Consider the following 18709-nt stretch of genomic DNA (forward strand, 5'->3'; position numbering starts at 1 on the left):
GAAATAAACATGGTAATTCCACTAGGTGATACTGGGGACAAGTCAGTCTTCCTGCAGGCTGGTGTGCTAGGTAGGATAACATCACCCTGGATTCTTGTCAAGGTGCTTAACCTGGAGGAGTTAAACAAACCTCCTAAACCTACTTGTAATTCGTAAGATGAATGAACAAAGTAATTCATCTGATAAAGCTGCAAAACTGCCAGGTGTGAGGACGTAGGTGTATACAAAATGAAAATAATTTCTAACTTCCTCTCTGGTATGGTCAGTCATCCAAAAAAATGTCATTTGTAGCATTCAGCACATTCTTCCTGCTCTTGCTTTATGTACTTTCTCTAAGGGTATTAAACTGCTGGAGCATCTGTACGTTGTGGGCAGGGTTGGTGGCAGCGTTAAGAGTCTAATGGACTTCGTAGGGCCTATTCCAGTTCTTCAAATGGGAGTAGAAACTTGTGACATTTGATATGATGAGGGCTTTGGGAAGAGTTTTGGCATGAAACAGTTATCTGAGTTGTGCTTTTAAGTCAGGAAGTAAATCCACCTTAAAGAAATATGCCTGAAGTGTACCAGAGTCTGGACTTTCCTGATATCCACTAGAAAAATATTCCACAGCTATTGATAAAACCTACCTTATTTTCTTCACAGCTTCCCTAGATGCTTTGTTCTGAGCTTTAAGACCTCCCAAAGGCTCACAGATGCCATGGGGGTTCATGGATGAGAATTCAGACTTTGATGTGGTTGGAACTTGAGACACTAATTGCTTTGAAAAACAGGACCAGGGCCTTAAGCTGGCATCAGATACTGGCTGGGAGCCATGGGAAAGACTTGAACACAAACCAGATATGCCCTTGGCAGCATAAGCCATGGAATAAGCAGTTGTTCCCCATTCCCAACCAGCTGGAGCTCATGTACGGTTTCCACACTGAGTTTCAAAACACATTGAGTTATTATAATCCAGCCCAGAGGTGAAAAATTCATGGATTACTGATGCCACCTAAGCAGCCAGACTTTGCAAGGTGTCAGACCCAAGGCACAGCTCTGACAAATGTGAGCAGTGTGCTTTTCCACAGAGGAGGAGACGATGTTTCCATGAGCTGTTTAAAGAAATCCTTCCCCTCATCCTGCATTTTGGCTGTGCTTGGATTCATTCACTTCAGCCTTTTTGGATGCAGTTCAAGCCATCTGCTCCTCTCCAAGAGCTGTGTTCCTGGAGGTGTTCTGGCCTGCTGTGAGTGTCAGTGGTGGTACCCGTGGAGAATGAGGACACTGTCATCCACAGCCTGTTGGTAACCAAGCCTGCAGCAGCTTCTCCATGTCTCCCAGACATCTTTCCTAATTAAAGAGAGGAAGAAGGGCTACGTGGATGTCTATGGGCTGTTCAAGGATGGGAGAACAGAACCTGCCTCCACTCTTAGGTTTGCTGGACACCAGTGACAGCAGCTATGTTAGAGTTGAACTGTCCACTTCTGGTACTTACTGTTGTTATTTTTATATCAAAGACTTCAGACTGACCTAGGAGCGGAAGGGAGGTGATGACCACAAGAATTGGGTGTCAGCAGAGCTCTCTGTGCTGTTTCAGGGGCTACATCCCCGTGCAGGATGTTGGCCAAAGTGAGACAGCTGTCAGGGAGGAGGGAGGTGTCAAGAGGAAAACATGTATCAGAACCTTCAAGGTCAAGGATCAGCTTTTGAAAAGGTTGAAGAAATTATTTGTCATTGAAAAAAGGACTTTGAAGGCTTGATTTTTAGAATACTTATTTTGAATCCTGGCTTTTTTTGAAAAAAAAAACCCATGAACTTAGCTGGAACAGAGAAACACAGACACCAGTTTGTTTGTAAGTGAAAGTTTCTTTTCCAAGGAGAGCCATATGTACTTGATTAAGAAGCTGACACTTCTCCACAACTTTTTGTTTTGCTGGTTTACAGATTCATGGAGTGACCTTCTTGGTAGGGATAAAGGAAATAGGCAGAGTGAGGGCATCTGAACAGTAGAAGACAATAGATAATGATTTTTTCTGTGATTGGTTTGCTCACTTTAGAACAAGTTGAGGCTTCTTTGGAAGGCAAGGCAGCTTCAGTTGTTCTCAGCCATGCTGGTGTGTGGTTTAACCTCTGATCTCTCATTAGTTGGTAATATTTCCAACAGAGTGTGAGATTCCTAGTGCTTCCAGAAAACAAGATCTCAGATTTTGTATTGAAAATATGGTGCAAAATATGTTCACCTCATAAGAAAATTCAGATAATAACATGAGAGCTGAAGGTCTTCATATAGAGTTCCCATGTGGTGGTAGGCAGCTGATCTATAATTTCATTGAGAGAGTCAGAAGTCTTTCTTTTTTGGAGGAGAACATGCTGCTGATCATCTTAGTTTCTTGCTGTATGGGGTTTTTTCATGTATTTATTTTTAATTCTGATTATTCAGTGCAGGAATATTTTCTGTATCTGAAACTGAGGAACAGCTAACCCCTCCTCTTCATTTGTCTGGTGTGTACTAAAATATATCCTAGAGTGTGGAATGTATCCCAGACTTCTCGATGAGAAGGTGCAAAGGTGAGAGAAGTGTCTTTTCAAGAGTCTAAAGCATCGTGGAGTCACGTCTCAGTGAAGCAGTCATGACTAAATACAGCAGCCAAATTGAAACCCTGCCTAGTCTGACTTGTTTTTTTGGCATCTGATCTTGCAGTCACCTGATAGTGTTAGTCCTTCCCCTTTCTGTTCTGTTTAATGGTGTTGCAGAATGAGCAACTGTCTTCAGAACTGATTCAACAAATGGGGAATTTGGAAGAAATATTTGATGCAATTTGAGAAGGTTTAGGGCACTGCTATCACAGCAACTTCACCTCAGTGGTTCCTACTTCCTGAGCCCTGGTGGGACAGGCTTCTCTCTGCTCTACTGGACTCTGTGGAAGGAGATTTGCATTTGTTCCTTAGTTGGGTGCAGGTGGTTTAACAAACTAAAGTATGCCTCAAAGAGCTGGAAGAGTTGTAAAGTGACAGAGCCAAATGCTCAAAGGCCTTCCTCCCATGGATGTCACCAAGACCAGAGCTGTGGGTGGAAGGAGATGGCCGTCTGTGGTTAGGAAAAACAATTATTCAGCAAAGCCCCATCGCTGGCTGAATTAGCAAGTGTTGGAAGTGACTGTAAATGCACCATCCTCAGTGCTTAGATGTACCAGTGTGTCTCTGTGCATTGCCCAAGTGTCACTCATAGTGAGATGCAATAGCAGGTTTTCAAGTTAAAAACTCAATGTTTTTTTAAATATGTGAAGCATAAATTACCACATATAATGAAGAGCTGGATGACTCTTATCCCTTAGAACTGCTGCTCAGAATGTTTCTTTGTTTTGTCAGATTGGAAAGGCATCAAATTGTTTTATTCATTATTTCTCCCTATAGGTTACTTTCCAACGTCATGTGTTTTGCACTGTATAATTTGGAATCTTTTCAGACTGAAAAGTGCAGACAAAGAGACTCCCACTTGTTTTGACAGTGTCTTGTGTATTTTATGCACCAGTTTAAAGCAAACACCACCCCTTGACACCCCCCCAAAAATGATGATCTTTGATTTGATTCACTCCATGGACCTAGAATTGATATGAAAACCTGTGCAAGAACTAAACCATGTGAGTAATTTAAAAATTGTGTCTAAATACAAATGCAGCAGGGTTCACCCCTGGAAATTCTCAGACGAGCTTAAAGACGACCTTTCATGAATAGTTTAAGTAGATATGGTTCTCTGTTGGGATTGGGGGAACAGGCTGGTAACCTTTTCTGTCCCCTTGTGGGTCTGTCTTCCATAATTGTCTAATTCACCGCTTTAACTTTATTTCCAAATAAGGAAAGATTGTTTTTGTATGGAAAGCTTAGTAGCACTACAGCTTTCTTGGCCAGGGAAGCATGAAGACAGGATAAAGAGAAATATGCCTAGTGCCAGAGGTTTCCCAGGAGTTTCAGTCAGACCTGGGTAAGGCTCAGTGTGGAGAGGGATCAGCAGGACACAAGGCTGAGCTGGATTTATGGGTGTAGTTATCTAACAGTAGCTTTTGCCTCTCAAGGTCAGCCCACCCAAAGTGCACATACACAGTGATGGTTTAGAGGAATAAGCTATAAAACCATAAAGTGCACAGCAGACTGACAAGATGTCAAGTGGATTACTACTTTGACAGACTCAGGAGACCAAAGCACAGGTGCAGCCCAACAGCAGCTGATAAAGTAAGTGCTGACTGCTAATGAGAGCTCCCAAACCATGGAACTGCTCATGCTCCAACGAGACCATGCCTTGGGTAGGAGCTGTTCCTTCCAAGGATAAGGATAGGCTAAGATGCTCCTAAATGGTGGATAACCCTGCTAATCCAAGCACTGCTTGCTCTCTCCATCCTTGAGGAGCTGTGTGATTTTCACCAGAGCTACGTAATCCCTGGTATGAGTGAGCATTCTTTATGAAGTGTTGGAAGGGTTGAGGACAGCATCCCAGAGGACAGCAGCTTTGGTGGTCTATAACCATCAGTACTGAAATCTTGAGCTCCTGTGGGCAGTGAGAGGACTGGGGAGAGAAAAAGGTGCTGTGGGTTTCTTTCTATCAGTAGGGATAAAGGAGTTGGAGTGTTAAATGTGCACCACCATCCTGGCACCTGTGTGCCAGAGGAAGGTGGTGTCTGCTGAGCCTTTTCCTGCACATTTTTTTCCTACCTCCCCTTGTAGGAGCTGGTTAAATTTGTCAAATAAAAAAACCAAGACACTGAGAAATGGTTCTTCTGTCTTCAGTTGTTCCTAGGTGTAGGTTTTACGAGCAGTAACAGTACCATGTACCTCACTGACTAATTTGATGGAATGAGCTTTGTAAAAACAGATTAAACTATTTTCCATTCACTTCAGGAAGGGATAATTAGGTGGGAACAGAACAGACAGGAACAAGTCACAAGTACTGCGCTATCAGACACTGCCTTTGATCATCGTGTTACTCCCAGGTCTGCAGTCACAAATTAGGGTGTTCTATTTGCAGTGGATGGGGCTTCAAGCATGTTGTGCTCAAAGCTGAATTTTTCCTTGATTTCTTCTTCAAATGCCTTTTTCTCATGCAGAAATTTTCAGGCTACTCTGGACTCAGAGAAATTGTGCTATCTCCAAAAGGTGTTCACAGGGGAAAAGGTAACTTTCCCAGTCTCCAGGAAAATAAAGTTTGCCTTCACTGAGTTTGAACTAAAAAGTAGGCTCTCATATGTGCCCCTTTGAGCTGCTTTCTCAGAACCAAAATTAATTATTTAATCCTCTTCTTTGAGCTCTGTCTCTGCTCTATATATTAAGTTTCCTTTCTGCATGGCTGTGACTGTGAAGGCTGTGTAGCTCCTGAAGGTCTAATAAAAGTAGAAAATGTAGTAACATTCAGCAGATTCAACCAGTGTCCAGGGCTGTGAATGGTGAGCTACAGTTGGGAGTCCTGGAAGTGAACTGGACAGACTTACAGACCTGTCTTTTGTGTTTTGCTCTATTCCTTCTCCAAGTCTGCAATCAGTGGGATAAGAAAAACCTTCATTTCTCTCCTTTAGGTTCATCCTCAGGGAGAAGTCTTGATGACAAATGCAATGAATCCAATAAAGAAGTAATGAAAAATAACCAACTTCCTTTCACAGTGTGTGAGTTAGAAAGGAGGAAAGTGAAGGAGAGACTCTGGGGCTGTTTTATCCTATTGCTTTTGAAACTGTGAAGGAAAACTCTGTTAAGTCTGAGTCTGCCAGGTTTGGCAGACAGATCGTCTGTTATCGAGTCTCTTGAAACTAAATGTGATGCCTTGTGTCATAGGTTAGCAAGCATAGTCCCAGAAGGGACGTCCTTGCTAAGGGGTGCTTACAGTTTCCTCTGGGAACTGATAGAACCTATCAGCTGGCCAGTTTGAATATGGACAATTCTCTAAGCCACTTAAAGTTGTGACCACCTCTGTTATCCACATTTAAGAATAGGCAAACTCCCCCTCCAAGCTCTCTCTCGTTTCCGGTGCTGGGACAGGTGGCTGCGGGCCCCGAGTGGGGGCCAGTGGGCCCGGCCAGGCCCTGCTTGGGCCAGGCCGGGCCGGGCCACGGCCATCCTGAAGCCATGGACCTGTTCCAGCCATGGAACCCCCCCCACTGCCTTGCCGTGGGCAGCCGGAGCGGCTCGGCTCTCCCCCCTCTCCACTGCGATAAGAAACATTCAACATTCCAGCTGCAAAGCTGCAAGGCCGAGGTGAGAGTAACCCTTTTATTGCTGTGAAGAGCTGAAAACCTGAGGGAAGAGAGAGAGGAGATGCTTAAAGCTGAAATTCTGTTGTGAAGCTATGATATATCAGAGTATCCTGTTGTAATTCCATGAAGATATGGGGGGTGGAGTGTTCAACTCGTGAGCAAAAGCACCTGCGTTGAGATAGGCAGATGCTGACGCAGCTGTAATTTCATGAGAAGTTTGGACAGGGAGAGATGAGGACTTTTGCTCCAAACGGGAAAGGAGAAAACCTCAGTCCGTAGAGATGAACCAGATGAGGACTTTTGCTCCAAACGGGAAAGGAGAAAACCTCAGTCCGTAGAGATGAACCAGATGAGGACTTTTGCTCCAAACGGGAAAGGAGAAAACCTCAGTCCGTAGAGATGAACCAGATGAGGACTTTTGCTCCAAATGGGAAAGGAGAAAACCTCAGTTCCTAGAGATGCTCCCAGAGATAGTCCTAACGATGAAGATGATGAAGACCCTTTGCTCCCAGGGAAGGAGAAGGGCCTCTGTTTTTGTTTCTGAACGGCTCAACCTTAAAATTGTACCCCAAAAAACTTCAAGAGTGGACCCTCGAAAGCAGTTGCGGGAAAAGCTGCAAGTCGGGGGAAAGGACTCACACGCAGGCAGAGAGACTCCTCTTCCTAAATGGACTGAACGATATTTGGAAGTGGGCGGCTGTCTCGTTGTGATAATGTTTTCATAGCATGAGCAAGAAGAGACTTCTCTTTCTAAATGGACTGAACAAGGTTATTATGGCAGTGGTAAACAGACTGAACATCTTAAGGGTTGTCTTTTCACATTGTCAGTGGGAGAAGGGAGGAAGGTGGGGGGAGGAGGAGAGTTCTGAAGGTGGTATAATTTTTTTTCTTCTTTTAGGTCTGTTAATAAACTTCTTTATATTCTTTCAAGTTTAGTGCCTGTTTTGCATTTCTCCTAATTCTTATCTCACAGCAGATAAACAGTAATGAGTATTTTGGACCAAACCACTACACTAAATTGGTGTTTCCGCCCGGTTACAAACCGAACCCGCGACACCTTGGTTCCCTGGTGAGGGCCCTGGAGGGAAACGAAGCTGCTGGAAGGCTCCTGAGAAAAATGCAGTGAGGCTGTCACAGGGTGGGAGTCCCCACAGCCTTTGAGAGAAGGCTCAAATAAATGCTTGAAAAGAAAATTTTAAAGGGAATCAAAGGAGGGGAGGCCTTCAAGTATTAGGAGAGATGGAGGAGAATTCTTGTAATGCTTTGTCAGTCTAGTGTATGGAAAATTTCCCTCTGGGACCAGTGTGGGGGAGGCTGGGTTTGAAGTACAGGGCTCAGCTCAAGCTGTTGACATTTCTCCTTCAGTGCTGGAGGAGTGTGAAGATGTCCTGTGTCAGTAGCAGGTAGGTCAGCCAAAAGGATGCCTTTCATATTTCCTCCAGAAAATACTGACCTATGTGCCCCAAGCGCAGGTCGTTTCTACTGCCAGTTCTCACCTTAGGAGTGAAGACTCTCCAAAATATTAATTTGGTTTGAAACAGAGAATATTTTCTGTCCAAACACCTGGGCTTTGTTTTTATAAGAATTAAATCCAGGCACTTAGGCCTTAGCAGCATAAAAAATATCCCCTGTAGGTAGAGGTGTGATAGAGTTCTTCATGGAATTTGTCATTTCACATTATTGCTGGAAAACAAGGGGACAGATTGCATTGAAACCATGGGGAGATGCTGATGAAAGCAATTTGTGCTGTGGGAAAGTGAGATAGATCTGATGGAAGTGAGAGGGCTGCAGGCTGGAGCAGTGGCTGTGAGGGGCACAGCAGCTCATAGCTGTCCCTTGGTCAGTTGTCCCCCTGAGCTGCTGCAAGGAGCAGCAGGGCAGCTGTTTGGTCATGGTGTTCTCCACGTGTGAATTCCAGCCCTCAAGATCTCACTCTCTGCTGGGTAACACAGAAAGCTTCAGGTGCCCACAGCACATGGGGTTTTTCAAGAATCCCACACCTTCTTGTGCCTCACCTTTCTTGGCCATCTTCAAGCCAGCACTTCCTTGGGTGGCGAAACCCCTGGATAGGAACAGGGCCTAAGGCAGCAGGTTGACTTTGTATAATTTTCCATTCTTTTTGCCTCATTCCCATGACAGAGATTGCATTAGAAGCTGAGAGGCTCATAAATTCTGAGTTATAGCTGTAGGCAGTTCATGAAGGGGAAATTGGGACTGGGGAGGATTTGAAATTTACATATATACCACACCCACTGCTATTTAATTTGCATTTTGTTTGCATATATCACGGTTAAATAATACCCATGCAGTACTTTTAAGGGGTAAGGAATGTATCAGTTTGTCTATGATTTATATAATTTTTGCTTTAAGTGTAATTTTATAGAGTAGTTTGGAGAGCATGCAGTATGAGCTTAAATTTAATTTCACAAAAATGATCAAATAAAACTTATCAGCCATAAATATTGAGTTCTCTTTGAAAATAATGTGGCTTCCATAAAGATCTTAGATTAACAACACTGCAGTCTGCTGGTTAACAGCTGAAAAACCCTGATCCAATACAAGAGCAAGCTTTCCCATACATTGGGATATCAGGGGCATCTGCCCTGAACTGGGTGGGAACTCAGGACTTGTGTCTGTTCAGTGGTATGTGATTCCTCAAACTTTAGGGACTGAGTTTGGATAGTGTTTTAAAGCATGTTCCTTCCTTGTTTGCATTACTTGAATGATTTTCCAGGATGAGTGCAGCAGCAGAGTGACAGTGTCTGTCCTTCCCAGGATGGCAAATGACTGTAATATAATTATTAGATAATTGTGACTAGTGTCCCATGTGGGAAGAGGGAGGCCAAAGCTATTTCAAGATGCTTTTCAGATTTTTTTTTTACCATGGACTTCTTACAAATTCAAAAGTAGGAAGTAAAACCACCTGACAGTCTTTGTTTTGTGCCTATCCCAATGGCACAGGAATTGCAACATCCTATTTAAAATTTATTTTCCCCTTTTTAGTTTTGCAGCTGTTCTTCAGGGCAAAGACCAGTTCTGCAGAGATATTTCTGCATCTTTAAGAAGCAGAGAGGTGCCACACTCCTGTCACTGCATTTCCCTTGACTGGGAGGACTTGGAAATTCCATGAAGTCCTTCCCAGGAAAAGCTTTCTTCCTCGGGGATCTGGTCTCATGTGTTTCTCTGCATTTTTAGGCACCTAGACATCTTTTAGCTGTAAGTACATTTTTGGTCATGTATTAAAACTCTTGGAGTACCATGTTCTGCCACCTCCTCCTCTGTACACACTCAGGAATCTCACACACACCCTCTCTGCTCCTTTTCATTAAAGGCAGCTCTCGCCTGGCAGCCCAGCCACAAATCTGCTTTGAGACAGAGAATATTCCTCTGTGGCAGCACAGAGATCTTTATGTGTCCTTTTGGTGGCAGTGGCCTATAACCTGCAGTGCTCCCAGCTCTGCAGCCTCACACACGAGCCCCTGCCCCTCGCTGTGTGCTGGGCTGCCCGCAGGCTGCCCGCAGGGTTCAAGTTTGCCTTGAATGATCTCTTAGCTAAGAAATAACAACATGTCACTCTGGCAACCTGAGCTTAAATTGGTTTGAGATGGTAAGGAATGCTCTTGGTTTCTCTCTAACCTCCCTCCACTGGCAATAACTCAGTTCTGAATGTGCAGCCTGTTATTACTGTGGGCTTTTGACACATGGATGTGAAACCTCCTCTTAACCTGGCTGAGCCTTGCCAGAGTGATGGACATCAAAAAGGTCTGCTCTGTTTTGATCAGCACCAATGTGCTTGGGAGCACGTCCCTAATCGGTCGCCTTTGTCAGTGTCTGAGTGCTCCAGCAGGGCTTCAGGAGCAAGTGGGTGTTCTCACCCATCCTCTCATTTGTCCCTGACCTCAGGCACTTGCACAAATGTTATCTGGAGCAGAGACTGGAGATGTGCTGTTACACAAGTGGCAGACATGTATTTAGCAAAATGGACCAAGTGTGGGTTTGTGTGTACTTGAGTTCCAAGCGTTTTTCTTAGAAGTTTATGCACTTCTTGTTGCTTTGTAGCATTCAAAAGCAATTTAAATTTCTTTGCTTCTTGATCTTTCTCATAGTCTTCCAGCTTTGCTGCTTTGTTTCTGTGCTCATATGTGGCATCAAAAACAGTGCACTTGCTGCTTCCCTTTGTCCAGGTTGCTCAGATGGCCTGCAGCCCCTCTGCAGATTACAAATGGGTGTCAGTCTTCTGCCTTGCCTTGTACTGATGCAGGTAAAACAGGTATGTTCATGTGAGCTCAGAACAAAGCCTTTAAATCTATCATCTGTGTTTGCACTTGAATGACTCTTTTTAAATTTGAGATATGAACTATCAAAGGAAGAATACAAGCACAGGTTTGCTTGGTGGGCTGTTAAATAGGATTTCTGAGTAAAGCCTCAGTGACTCAGGAGCCCAAGAGCACCTTTAGAGATCTGAGCCCTTGGAAACAACTGTATGGAATGTATGGAAAACAGAGGCACAGCACTGAAGGCATCACCCTGTGCCTTTCTACCCTGTCATCTGCTGGCTGTGGTGTTTTCAAGCTTGCCCAGGTGTTGCTACAACCTTCGAATCCCCTTATATACCTGTAAGCATCCTTGGTATCAGCAGCAGCTGCCTGGCCTGATGTGCTCCTGAGCCCACAGCGATGGAGTGGAGCTGCTTTCTGCCTCCATCTGTCTTTCCACATGGCTGAGGCTGTGGCTGCATATGCATGGGAGCGAGTGAGGCTCAGAGAGCAGTCTGAAAGCCAGCCAGGCACTCGGTGCTTGCTGAGCAACAGGAGCATGCCACGAGCATGTGCCCTTCCACAGTTTGAATGAGATAGAGCAAGACACTAGGTCAAGGAGAGACGTGCAGCAGAGGGAGAAGTGGGAAAGAAATCCATAAATATTCAATGAAGGAAGCGGGAGAACACATTCTGATTACAACTCTGGCTCTAATGTACGCAAATGTAACAGTTTCCTCCCCTACTAAAGAATCATGTATTACATACATTGGATGATGTAGTAATGTGTAGCAACATAGTTTATGACTCCTAGGAGAAGAAAATCATAATTCACTGCCATTAACAAAAATAATAGTGCTTTCACCCAGAGGAGCTTTCCTTCGAAAGCCTGTACAGATTCTATCTAACCTAATTTAAGCAATGTCGTGAGTTGGAACAGATCGCTATCAAGTCTGTCATGCTTGTCATAACACGGCACTTGAATTGAAGACATCCCTTCCCAGGAGAAATTCCTGTGAAGGAACTGTATTATTTAATGGAGTTTAAGATTCCTTTTAAGTTTCAGAGCTTGTTTGCTTGAAAATTGTTTCACTAAAACTCAACTGTTAGCCAGGTTTCATTTAAAGAGAAATGAGTTTGCATGTCCATGATTACAGGCTGCTATTCCTCAAAGCTGTAATTAACTGGGGGTGCAAAGGAGAAGCCACTACAGAGGAGCAGAGCACACACAACGTGCTTTGCAGCTGGCATTTATTTTCTTAGGGGCAAGGCTTTCTGGAGCCTGTGGATGGCCACCAGCATTTATGGGAAGAGACATTCCCTTGTGACAGCCACCTGTCTCTGTCACACCTCTGTCACACCTTCCCTCATCCCTCCTGTATTTTATGCAAGCTGCTAATTAGCTTTCAGTTTTTAGTGTGTAACGAGGCAGAAAACCTAAGAGGGAAATGAGACCGTGGTCTTGCCCCTCAAAAATACTTGGAGTCAAACAGCATCTTAATGAGTTTAAATCCTTGGATGGTCACAGGTGTGGGCTCGTGGCTGCTCATTTAATTTCTGATTTAAAGCAGCAACAGTGGGTGTTGAGGGGTGTGGAAGTTCACATCCATTCCTCCAGTGCTGCTCCCATTGCCAGGCATTTCCATCCACCATTTGTTCCCGTGTTCCTGGAGAGCATTACGCTGGTGCTGAGGGAGGCAGAATGCAGGCGCAGCTCCACGCTCACTTCATTAGGAGCACGTGGGGGCTGTCCTCATTTAGTGAGGCTGCTCAGGAACCTCCTGTTTGCAGAAACTTTGGCAGCTTGTCACAGCGTGTCAAGATCTGCTCATCTCCCCGGATAGCAGAGTTTATGCATAATGCAATAAATAGAGACGGGGAGAATTGCGTTCCATGCATTTAGCAGATTTCAGGCTAAAAGAGAGAGGAGTTAAACTAATGCCTTCCTGTCAACCTCTCAAAGCATTTAATAATTTTTTTGTGTTTACTTTCTTCACTCCCTTCGTATTTATTTGTTTATACAAAATCTTTTGGGTTTTACATCTCTCTGTTAAAAATGAGTCGATGTCTTTTTTCTTTTTGAATGCTTTAGGAGATGCTGGGGAATACTTGAAAAAGAAATATATTGGGAGAGGCATGAGAAAGGTGTTTAAGGAACTGAAAGCATAGGGAAAAAGAATAATTCTTTTCTCCCTTGCTGCACTGCCTGTTCTCAAACTTCTGTGACCGGGCCACATGGTGGCCTTTGGAAACTTTGGCGTCTAATGCTGAAGCTGTGTTCAAAGCAAAGCCTGCCCAGTCCTGTGTGAAGCACCGGGCTGATCAAACCCCACTGAAGTCAGTGGAAAGGCTTTCACTAGAGGCAGTGGGCTTTGGCTCAGATGCTAAAAACATTATCATCACTCTCTGGCTGATCCTCTTGATACCAGTTCTCTCATCAAACCCTCTGACAGAAAAGGAGAGAAAATCCAGTCCCTGCTGGTTAAACCAGCAGCTAAACACAGAGTTTTGACAGATTTAAACCACTCCTATGGAGAAATCAGAGTTTTTCAGCACAGAGGTACAAAAACACAAATGCTAGAAGCTACACCAGTCTTCAAAGCATCCTGTATTCCCCCAAATTCTTAAGGTGCAGTTTTTTCACGACCAGGAGAGCAGTAAATGCTGTAGGGTGTTGCCTAGCATCCTACCCAGCCTGTGGGCATGGGGCTGTCCCTTGGGCATTGTGGCAGGGGTGTGGGGATGTGCCATGATCCTGGGAACAGGGGAAGGCTGTCCCATGTGGGGGAGGCTGAAAGATGGGGCAATGGAGAGAGGTAGTGGGGGATATCAGCTTGGGAGAGAGGAAGACTGGGAGCTGCTGAGCCATAACCAGGGAGAGGCAGGGAAACTGAGCTCAGAGCCTGAAAGGAAAAGATGTTTAATGAACATTCTAGACAAAAAAAATTACATGATTAATCAGGACTGGCCTTATTTCTAGTCCTGGTATCTTGGTACTAAATGAAAGCATAACAGAGGGAACTTGAATCCTGATTTTGTTCCTGTTCTTACTGCAAAGGCTCAGTTCACAGGTTCAGACACCAGTAAGGAAGAGCCAACAGTTGGGTGGTGGAGGCAGGGACACAAGCCCCTGCTACACATTTTTAAGCAGCTTCTAACTCAATCAAATATCTCCTTCCAGCCAGCAAGAGTAACAGGCTTTGAGTGTTAGATGTCCAGTCTCAGTGGATTAATAAGTTGCTTTGTATTATCAGCCAAGTTTCATCTAGAAATAAATCCCGTCTGATCTCTGTGAACATGACACAAGATTATTCCAACAAGTGCAGAGGTTGGGATTTGTGCATTGAAACTGGTGGTGAGCAGGGCTGTGGGGGGAGAAGGTTGGGAGAGGATCAGTGCCAGGGGGATGCACTGGATTAGGGTTTTGTGAGCAGAGAGAGGATTGCAAAGGTGCCCCGTGCTCCTGACCTGCAGAATCCAGCACATGACACATCCCTGGGACAAATTGCACTGCAAAGTCTTATGAGAAGCAGCTGAGTGCGTTGGGGGTTGTTAATCCTGGAGAAAAGGAGACTCAGAGACTTCTCACTCCCCAAAAGAAGACTGTAGCAGGGTGGGGGGGCAGTTTCTTCTCCCAGGAACAAGTGACAGGATAAGGAGAAATGGCCTCAAGTTGTGGCAGAGATTAAGACTGGGTGTTAGGAAACGTTTCGTCTCTGAAAGGGTGGACAGTGTGGTGAGGGGTGTGGGAAGCTAGGCTGGGACAAGATGGTGGAAAGAAGTGTGGGAGAGGATTTTGTCTGAGAGGAAGGGAGTTATATCCTACCCCTCTATCAGAATTGTGCCACAAGGCTCAATTTCCATGATTCTTCCCATGGGAAATTCTGCACAGTGTTTTAATTAGCAATAGAAAGATGTTTAAAGAAGCTTGAGGTTTCTTACCCCTTACTCATGCTTTACTCATCCACTAGACAGACACACCTCACAGCCTTTTGTTCTTGGTCTACATTTGCACTTTCTGTGGTTTGTTTTTTGCTGGTTTTTCTTCCCTCTTCTGCTTTGAAACAAAGAAATAGAGAGCAAAATTGTAAATTATTTGATTAAAGAAATACGCTTGGGTTTTCAGCTAATTTTTGTATTAACCTTTCCCTGTGTTTGTATGGCAGTGGTGCCGTGGTTCTGGGGATTAAGCCTTGTGTGACTCCCAGGCAGAGCTTTCTGAGAGCCTGCAGTGATGGCAAACCTAGTCCACGCTGATGCTGTGGCTTTCCATGGAAATTTTGGCCATTACTGAGAGTGAGCTGCAGGACTTGGTGTGCTAAGCCTATCCTGGACCTATATGAAAAGATTTGCTTCCAAACTGACAGGACCACCAAGGTGAGAAACAGCCTTAGCCTTCAAACGAGGCTTTTAATTTACTTTTAATCCCCCATCCTCAAAACTGTATGAAAAAAAAAGATTAATAATACTTTCCTTTTTACTGAATTGAAAAAAGGATTTTCCCTCATTGGAGCATTTCCTCCTCCCACAGCAAGTTGCTCTCTGGTTTGAAAATGCTTTCACAGATGTCAGTTAAAATGTCAGAGGCTTCTGATCTAATCCGTGCCCTCTGAAGGACACCTGTGTTTATTTTTACCCTGTCTCTCGCCTCACATTCCTTTGTCTGTGGAGCCCTCCAGCAGCAGCTGTCCTCCAGCCCTCTGTCTTTTGGCATCTTGTACACTCCTGCTCGATGGTGTTTTTGGCTGTCAGGACCATGGCTGGCCTTGCCTCGGAATGCCCCTGTCCAGAGCTGTGGGTGACACTGCACTGACCTGGTGTCATCCCTCAGCCCCTACAGCAGGAGCTTAGAAAAGGCAGGAGGAGGAATACTGCTCAATATAAGGTGGAAGAGGAGGTGACTGTATGATGGGAGACCTTGGGAACAGGGGCAGAAAGGGAGAAAGATGGGCAAGATAAAAACAGGGATGAAAAATAAATAGGTGACCCAGCCCAGTTTTGATGGCACTGGTGGCACTGGGGACATGGGTGAATCTGTGCAGGTCATGTAAGCATCCAACTGGCCTTGCTTCTGCACCGAGGTGACACCAGGGGTTTGGGAAAATTAGTGCAATGATACAAGCAAATAAAACTCAGTTATATTTTCCCATAATTTTGATCCTCATTTTGGCAAAACCTCAATCTTTCCCTGACTTGTCCAGCAAACGTGATTAAGATTACACGGCAGGAATTTTTCCGTTCCAGCTGGAAAAATATAATTTTCTCTTTGTCCAAATGGAATGGGTGATTTTCTTGTCAGTGTTTAAATTGGCCTCCTTGGGAGCATACTCTGAGATGGTGATGTCTACATTACAGAATAGAGACAACTCTTGCCTTGAAAAAAGGAAAGAAAGATGGTGGTTAATGGAATAAAAACTATGTTCAAAAGACATTATAATATAGTCCTACAGACAGAGGGCTTTCTGACTGTGCCTTTCCTTAGGGTCTCAGCTGCGAGTTCCTCAGGGACTCTCAATCCAGATTAAACCCCGAGGGAGATTTATATATAAATGTCTATATGTATTTCTATGTGTGTATATATATGTAAATACCATATAAGCCTGTAAAAAATCCATAAGAATCTCTCTATTGACTTCAAAGGCATTTTAAATCCGTGGTAGTAATGCAACTATATATTTGTAGCTGATTTGAGGATTTAGGGAATCTCTCTCTGAACAATTTCTGAAGGCTGTTTGAGATTATAGCATTACTCCAGGTAGCTCTATTAAATTACAAACGCTGTTCTGATTGCACTCCCAGTCTGCCTGTGTGCTGTCTTTTTATTTCTGCCTTGGACTCAAAGTCCCAGCCATAGTGATGCTGGATTAATAATGGATCACACTGTCACGGGAGTGAGGCTTGTTTTACTGCCCAGAGGAGCCATGGGGTTGGGAAGTGAGAGGTCATTTTGAGGGGAGGGAGTTAAAAGGTCAGCTAGTGTGGCTTGCCACATGCCCAACGGAGCTGGAAGGGAACCCAGAGTCTTGAGCACCATTTCTAGCAGCAGAGAAGTGATGAGTCAGTGTTGTGGTGGAGGGGAAAGAGCCAGGAGCTTCAGTAGTGATATATTTTTAATGATGCAACATAGAATCATAGAAAGGTTTAGGTTGGAAGGGACCTTAAAGACCAACATGTTCCACCCCCTGCCATGGGCAGGGACACCTTCCACTATCCCAGGTTGCTCCAAACTCCATCCAACCTACCCTTGGACACTTCCAGGGATGGGGTAGCCACAGCTTCTCTGGGCAACCTGTGCCAGGGCCTCACCACCCCCACCGTGAAGAATTTCTTCCCACTACCTCATCTAAACCTGTTCTCTTTCAGTTTAAAGCCATTCCCCCTTGTGGAGATAGCAGGGAATTGACCAGCATCTGAAAGCTCGGAGCCCATCCTATGCTGGCACAAGTCCATGACAGGCAGTGGTATCTCACACGGTTCCTTTGCTAGGCTGGGACACCTGGAATACAGCAGCAGCACAGAAATGAACTCTCCCTGTGTTTGCATATGGCTGAAGTAGACACGTGTTCCTCCTGCAAACCATCATCTTTTCTGTTGGTGAACTTATTCCAGAGAGCTCTCCAATATTAATGGTTTTGCCTGAGCATCTGTAAAATGAGCTCCACAGGATGAGAACCTTGTAAGTCAATACAGGGAAAGCTGGTCTGTGCTGTCACTGCCCTGGTGTGCTGTTTGGCAGGAAGAAGGTTTCCTTCTCTGTCTTCATGGGTTTAGTTTTAAATAGCTTTTATAAAACAGAGCAACCTCCTGAGCTTTAGGTAATTTTACCATATTAGATACTGAAGTATTGCTGAATCCTGTTAAGCAAATGCAGACCAAAGGATAAAAAACAAAACAAAAATGCCTTAAACCTAAAAGGCAAGTCTCTTCAGGGATTTCACCTGCTTCTAGTGAGTGATACAGGGAGACAGGACTGTTTTTCTGGGGGGAAGTCCTCTCTCTGAATGGATAACATATGTGCTAATCACAGCCACGTAGGATACAGGTTCCACCTGAATCACTAGGTCGGGTCTTGTTTCCTTCAGGGGATTTTTCCATTCCACTGAGCTCAATTTTTTTTTCTGTTAGCTGATTTATGCCTTTCAACATGAGCTGTATCAAAGTCAGCGTTTAGCACTGTATATTTACTTTGGTTTGCATGCAATTTGCAAATGATATACTGAACTTTTATACAGCTAATATGTTCATTTTAGTGTATAATGCATCTGTGAACTTCCTGAATTTTGAGCTGAAAATATGATAAGTGGGTTATATTATGCAGTGAAGGAGCTGTTCTATGAAAACACTTCCATATCATCAATTATGTACCAGCTTAATACAAAATGGTATTAATACATGAATCAGTGAAGGAAGCTGTACAATAAGATTCTCGTGAGAACATGAAACTGATATTTATTAAAGATGTAAGTTCCGTGTTAAGAAGGAATATTTTGTTTTATTCATCTATTTGATAAGCAGCTCTGCAGCCCAGAAAGGAACAATTTCATTGTATATTCACAAGGAACTCTCACATGTGTTTCTCATATTTCTCACAGAGTTCAGAAGCTTGATAAGCAATACAGATATCATAAAATCCAACTACTGGTTTATAGTCCACAAGTATTGCTTTCATTTGAGCACAGTGGCTTTGGAAATGACTCCTCAGACAGCTGGTAGTGCTGGGTGGGATCCCATCCTGGTAGAGCTGTGTGGAATGCTCAGTGGGATCCCTCTTGTGTTGATGCACATTGTAGTCCAAGCAGCTTCAGTGTTATTTTTACCTGGTTGCTCTTCAGCTTATTTCACTTGGATCTCAAACTGCAAATGTCCCTCCACCTCCCAAATGCATTTCAGAGCAGGCTGCAGACCCATAGCCCAGACCTGTTAAAGTCAGCACAGGTGGATCTGGAGGTAAGAGTGTTCTTGAAGTGTGTGACATGTCTGGGATGGGCGTTCAGGGTCAGCTGCAATGTTTTGTGTTGAAATGGTTGCAGTTCCAAATGGAATGGAATGGAATGGAATGGAATGGAATGGAATGGAATGCAATGGAAGTAGTTCACTTGGAAGGGTCCTACAATGGTCACCTGGTCCAACTGCAAAAAGACAGAGTGTAAAGCTCAGCACAACTGAAGGGCAGGGGATGAGCCTTGCCCTGGGAACGCCACCTGACTGATCATGGTGGCTCCCCTACCAGGCAAGTAT

At 44.3% G+C, this 18709-nt stretch overlaps 1 pseudogene; it reads right to left on the reverse strand.

Moving 5' to 3' along the window:
- Positions 1 to 18566: 18566 nt before the first annotated feature.
- LOC116449662 lies at positions 18567 to 18709 on the reverse strand (annotated as a pseudogene).

Source organism: Corvus moneduloides, chromosome 11 (genome assembly GCF_009650955.1).
Source record: "Corvus moneduloides isolate bCorMon1 chromosome 11, bCorMon1.pri, whole genome shotgun sequence".
Classification (NCBI taxonomy): Eukaryota; Metazoa; Chordata; class Aves; order Passeriformes; family Corvidae; genus Corvus; species Corvus moneduloides.